Source organism: Rhynchophorus ferrugineus, unplaced genomic scaffold (genome assembly GCF_030347505.1).
Source record: "Rhynchophorus ferrugineus isolate W39M unplaced genomic scaffold, kcgeb_rfMv2 rfM9, whole genome shotgun sequence".
NCBI lineage: Eukaryota > Metazoa > Arthropoda > Insecta > Coleoptera > Curculionidae > Rhynchophorus > Rhynchophorus ferrugineus.
The window spans coordinates 27,467,991-27,474,371 of record NW_027472588.1 but is presented as its reverse complement, the minus strand read 5'-3'; positions in this window follow the sequence as shown (position 1 = coordinate 27,474,371).

Genomic DNA, 6,381 nt, shown 5'->3' with positions numbered 1-6,381 from the left:
TCCCTTCAACTAATATTCAAGTGTCAGTCTACAGTGCCCCATTCGCAGTCATTCGAGGACGCTTGACTTGTATCTGCTGATGTTATTATGGTCTATAGATTGATAAAAGATCCTTTTGACTTCCCATAATTTATTGTTATTTATGAGAAGGTCACATTCTAATTCGGCCAATTGCCTATTTAGACCCTTCATATGGACTTTGGCATCTTTTTTGCTGAACAGTTCGTTTAACTTGATCGACTTCTCTTCCCCACTTGCCAGATTGTCGGCTCTTTCATTTCCAGATATTGCTTTATGAGAGGGCACCCAGAGGTATGTTATTCTTACATCCCTTAATTGTAACTTTATCTGTATCTCTCTGATTTATGTGAGCAGAGGGTGGAGTGTCCTTGCCGATCGTAAACTCTCTAGGGAAGTCAGAATCCGATGCTACTAGTATGGATTCGCTAATCCATGATTCTTCCAATGCAGATAGACTCATATATATAGGCAGCAGCTCCGCGGTGAAAAATGCTAGTCAATGACGGAAGCCAAAAGTGTCTCTCGAGTAAACTAGACGTATAAGCAGCACCCACAAAGTTCTCACGTTTTGAACCATCCGTGTAGATGATAAAAGAATTTGAATAGCTCTCTTCGATTATCTGTCTAAAAAAGCTTTTTATTGTAGAAGGACTATTTGTTTCCTTATTCAGAACCTTCATAGAGAGGTCTATGTGTATTCTTGAGAACTGCCATGGTGGTATACTAGTGATTTTATATTTTGCATCTCGGATCACAATCATTATTCGTTTACATATCCTCTGAAAGATTAATGAGGGGCTTAAGAGCCTCCTCCTTATATTGGTCCAGTTTGTCTTAGGTAGGAAAAAGGTGTTGAACTAGTATAACTCTGGGCGGAATTTGAGGGAGCTTGCATAGTTTAGCAGCAGGAATTTTAGCCGTGACTCGAGTGATGAAATTTCTGCCTCGCACTGCAAATTTGCAACCAGAGTGTTTTTATAAATAAAATACTAGTTCATACTATTTCCGCATTGAAATTAATTCAAGATGACTTTTTAATGTTGCTTAAGGCTAGATTTAATATAGCTAGCTAACGTAAATTCACCTGAAACACTAAATTTTAAAAATCTAATATTACAAGATAATATTGATTAAAAGATTAGGTAAGCTTTAAGAATGGATAATTTAAAGTTCAAGTTCAAGGTAGTGGAAGGCCAAAACTGACGGTGCCAAACATATCATGGGAAATCGCAAAAACTTAGGGGTTTAAATCGTATAAAAAATGGTTGTTAAGAAACATAATTGAAATTGTTATTTTATGGGGTTATTACATGTCTAGTTATCTAGGTTATATATTTCCATTCTTGGTTCAGAAATCTGTCATTAAACTACTTCCGCCTTATTAAAGATGTAGTACAGAGCATCAATTTTTTTTTATTATTTAATTAATATATTGTTACTAGTCGTTTCCGTCTAACCTACAATTTGTCTCTATAATAACTTAAATCTAGATATATAACTAGGAGGACCCATCTCAGTCTCTGATGAAATAATGTTTATACATGTCACTGCTGAAATTTTTTAATACATGCACCTCGCTACATAACACTACACAAGATCAGATGGTTTGATTCCTTTGAGCACGTGTCCTGTTCTGGTGGTATCCAATATTTGCAATATTTCAATATTCGTATGAGAATGGAGTCTTTCCTCATGCCCCCTTGAAATTCTCTTGATTTCTTGACTGATTGTGGGTATCTGAAGATCTCGATGTAGGTAATCAGTCCTATAGTATGTCCTATAGTGTGGTGTATGTGGGTGCACCCACAATACCTCTCAGGACTTTGTTCTGAAAAATTTGTACTTGATTTATGTTACTCTTTGCAGAACATCCCCATAATTGAACTCCGTATGTCCATATAAGTTTTATTATTTGCTTATATTAGTTAAATTTATTATGTAATGTTAATTATGATTTTCTTCTAATTAGCTAGTACATTTTCCTATATTACAATTCCAATTCTTTTCTTTTCTTCTTTATATATTCTTTCCACCGAAGTTTTGCATCGAGATTCATTCCAACATATTTAGCGTTGTTGCTATATGGAATGATAGTATTATTTAATATTATTGGTGCTTTTATGGTCTGTTTATAGGTGAACTGCACATATGCATATTTACTTTCATTAATTCTTAATTTCAAAGCTTGTGTCCAATTATTTATATTGTCACTTGCGTGTTGTAATTTGCGAAGGCTTCTTCACTATTGTCTCCGACAGCTATAATCGCAGTATTATCAGCAAATGTAGCCATCGTAATATTTTCCATTTGTGTTATATCACAAGTGTAGAGTAGATAAAGTATTGGTCCCAGTACACTTCCTTGTGGTATACCTGGTTTAGCTTCTTTTATTGTAGAGTAAGCTTCTTCTTGTTTGACTCTAAACATTCTGGCTGTAATGTATGATTTTAATAGTTTGGTGTGTTGTTTTGGTAGCATTTTCTGTAGCTTATGAACAAGGCCTTCATGCCAAACCTTATCGAAGGCTTATGCTACATCTGACAATATAGCTGAGCATAATTTTTAATTTCGTAGGCTTTTTCAATAACATCTGTTATTCTGTGGACCTCGTCAATTGTTGAATGCTTGTTAATAAGCCCAAACTGATGTGTTGGTATGAGGTATTCTCTCTCTATGAACAGCATCAAATGATACGTGATACTTTATTTGGGATTCATTGAATGATTTTCTTTGACTTAAAAGTAGTCTCTGGTAGTATGATCATATGGATCTAAATACTAATATATAAAGCAATATTTTGTTATCTAAAAATAGTATGGCAAATATGTGTTTCTTCTGAGTTAACCATTAATCCAGATAGTTGTTAAGATATATAAAATCCTTAGGCTGTTGTGTTCACAACTATTGATATTCACTGGTGTTTTCCTTATTAATGTCTATTGTGCGTATAGTACTATTTTTATTATACCTTTTTATCACAATATATGCCTAGAACATTGCGGAAATTATTATTATTTTTAAAGCGGTTAAATCGAGCAATGATAAAATATTTAATAAAAACATATGTAAATTATTTGGGAAGTAATTCTAAAAAGGCCAAAATTAATTGTTGAAGAGGAGCTACTCTTTCTGATACATCAGTTCGTATATAGTATATAGTATATAACTCTTTTTCTAAACCTGGCCTAAGCCTAAAAAATATAAAAGTATTGGCATAAGGTCCTCGAACGCAATATTGAGAAACAATCAACCTAGTGAGATAAGCCAGATTCTCAAATCCTATTCCGTATTCCGAAACCCACCTCTGCAACTGTTTTACTCTATGCTAGTAATATACCTAGATGTGAATATCCCTGATGATACTGTACTACTTGCCAGAATATTGTAACAATATTGGGACATCTGTAAATATATTATAAACAGCAGTGAATTATAATAATCAGTAGAGGAAAAAAATTGATTGCTACGAAGCTACACATGTGGATTCCAAAAATAAAAACAGTACTTTTAGATAAAAGAAATAGACTACTGTTAATTGGTTCTTGAAATACTTGGGCATGACAGTTTATGCTAAGCTCAGGGGGAAAGGTGTTAAAAAGATATCAGTAGGACTTTGCCTGAAGCTGAAAAAATTTGATCCTTGCTTGGAAGGGAATCGGAAACAACCATTCACAATAAACTGTTATTAACAGGTCCTTTGTAAAGTCGCCGGTTTGACATATAGATGGCGCTATTAGAATTAAATCCATATGTTTCTTAGCTAGCACTAACCCTCAAAAGATGCGTGTATACATTTGACAGCTGTCGGATCATTAGTTTTTGAATTATAACATTTTGAGTGAAGCAACTTTTATTATAATGAAAAATAACGGATAAAATTGAATTTCGCGTGTGGATAAAATATTGCTCTTTGAAGGTAAAAAGTACAGTTGAAGCAATAACTTGGCTTCATGCCGAGTTTTCGGACACTGTCCTAGGAAAATCAACCATCAGGGATTAGTATGCTAAGTTTAGACGTGGTGAAATGAACACCGAAGTCGGTGAACGCAGTGGACACCCAAAAGAAATTGTTACCGAAGAATACATTTAAAAAAAATCACAAAATGATTTCGAATGACCTTAAATTGAAATTGAATGAAATAGCAGACACTCTAAAGATATCAACTGAACCTGTACATCATATCATTCACGAATATTTGGGTATGAGAAAGTTCTGTGTAAAGTGGGTGCCGCGCGAGCTCACTTTTGATCAAAAACAACGACGAGTCGATGATTCGGAGCAGTGTTTGAAGATTATCAAGCGTAATAAACCCGAGTTTTTGCGTTGATATGTGACAATGGAAGAAATATGGTCAGATTGATGACTCCGAGCGGACTGCACACGATGAACCCGCTCCAAAGCTTGGGAAAACGCAACAGTGGGCTGGCAAGGTTATGGCGTCTGTGTTTTGGGATGCGCATGGAATAAGTTTCATTGACTACCTTGAAAAAGGAAGGACTAACAACAACGACTTTTCAATTGACCTGTTATATAAACAAATTTTGATGTCACATATAATGTGCAATTATAGGGTTGTACAAATAAATCTATCCTCATAGTCCCTCGAGGCATTGTTAATATCTCATGGTATATTAGAAAAGAGGACATCCACAAATACATGTACAAAAACTAGTACACGATTAAAAATATCTGGCAACCCCGAGACATTTATCTGGGAAATGATTGAAGGGTACTGAATCCATGCAGTTACTGACCAGCGTTCAGTTCAGACGTGCCACCATCAACCGCCCAATCCTCACCTGCAAGTAACACCGCAGCCATCTCATTTATCTATTTGTATTTTCCACATTTCTATATTTTTATAACTTCAATATAATAACGAGCACACCATGTAAACAACCACTGTTTCATTTTATTTTACCCCCTTTCACCGAGCCATATAAAAACCTTGAAAAAGAAACTATTTTGCGTCAAGGAAAGCATTTTTGTAATTTCTCAGAGGGCATAATCAACATTGCTAAAATCAGTTAATTAAAGTATGAGTTCTTTCTACATCCAGCTTATTTACTAGAATTATCCCCGTCTGTTAGTTGGTTTGAGACCTTAAAAAACAATATCTTATAAAATGGGCTGTGAAAATGGTTATGGAAAGGTAATAGCCCTCGTAGAAGAATATTTTTCAGGATTTCGGGAAAAGTATTAGTTGAAATAAATATATTGAAATTCAGCACAGACTTATTGAATAACCCAGTATAAGTTTGAGTCATATTTTTATAATAAATATCTAATTATATGAAATGCGTCAATCCACCGACAGAGAACAAAACCGTGATTCATACTTCATTCGCGAAATTGAAACAATAACAATCATAAATAAAATCCGCATCCACCTAACGTGGCCGTCGATTATTTTCAACATTTTCGAAATCAATATAATTATCACATTGATTAATCGATCTAATAAACTTTTCGCTATTCGGGTTTGTTCAATGTTTCCCGTTGTTTATCCTGTAACGATTTGTTAAGACAATGGAAATAGATATTTTTCTCACTTCTCGATAGGTAGATTAGAAATAGTCCATTTCAACTGGGATCGTACCAGGAGCCATCTATATAATATACTTCTACAGTTAGTTGTCTTTTAAGTAAGTAAAATGTGAAGGGTTGAAAACATAAAAAATATTTTACTTAGAAACTATTTTGTTATTATGGAAAGATCTGGTAACTTGTTGAGCAGCGATAAAAAATGTTTCGTGTACACACTCTGTAACTGGTGCCATATTAATCGCGTGATATAACATCTTCCTCCTAGAGAAAAAACCAAAGGGATCTACTTGGTTGTCGTTCCTCCTGGACAGCTTATAGTTGTACTAATTTCTTTTTGAGTTCCGCTTGTGCCGGTTTGCCTTGACTAATTTTTAGGTGCATTTTTAAATCATTTTTTACCCAGAATTTGCATGGTATACCGTAGTTTTGGTGACTCCTAATTCCAATAGTCTACGACCGAGGAACTGAACTACTGTAACTCGGCTTTGGTGGCCTTACACCGTAAGCTGCAAGCTTCGGTCCAAATTCCAGTGGACTATGTTAATTTGCAACAACTGAACCCTGAACTGTTATTTTTCCTAATAATAACAGTATGATTGGGGATTTTTGACCACCTTTAATCCACCTTTTATGTCCTTACATCTTTAATTGTGTTACTTTTGCCTGTCCTGTCCTGCTTGAACGTCCTGTCTTCTTTTTCTGCTAATTAATTTGATATCAGTTAATTGAGTAATTTCAAAAGACAACAGCCTTATGATTTCCTCGAAGTCCTACTGACTACGCCAATTATGAAATGTGATAACACATACAGT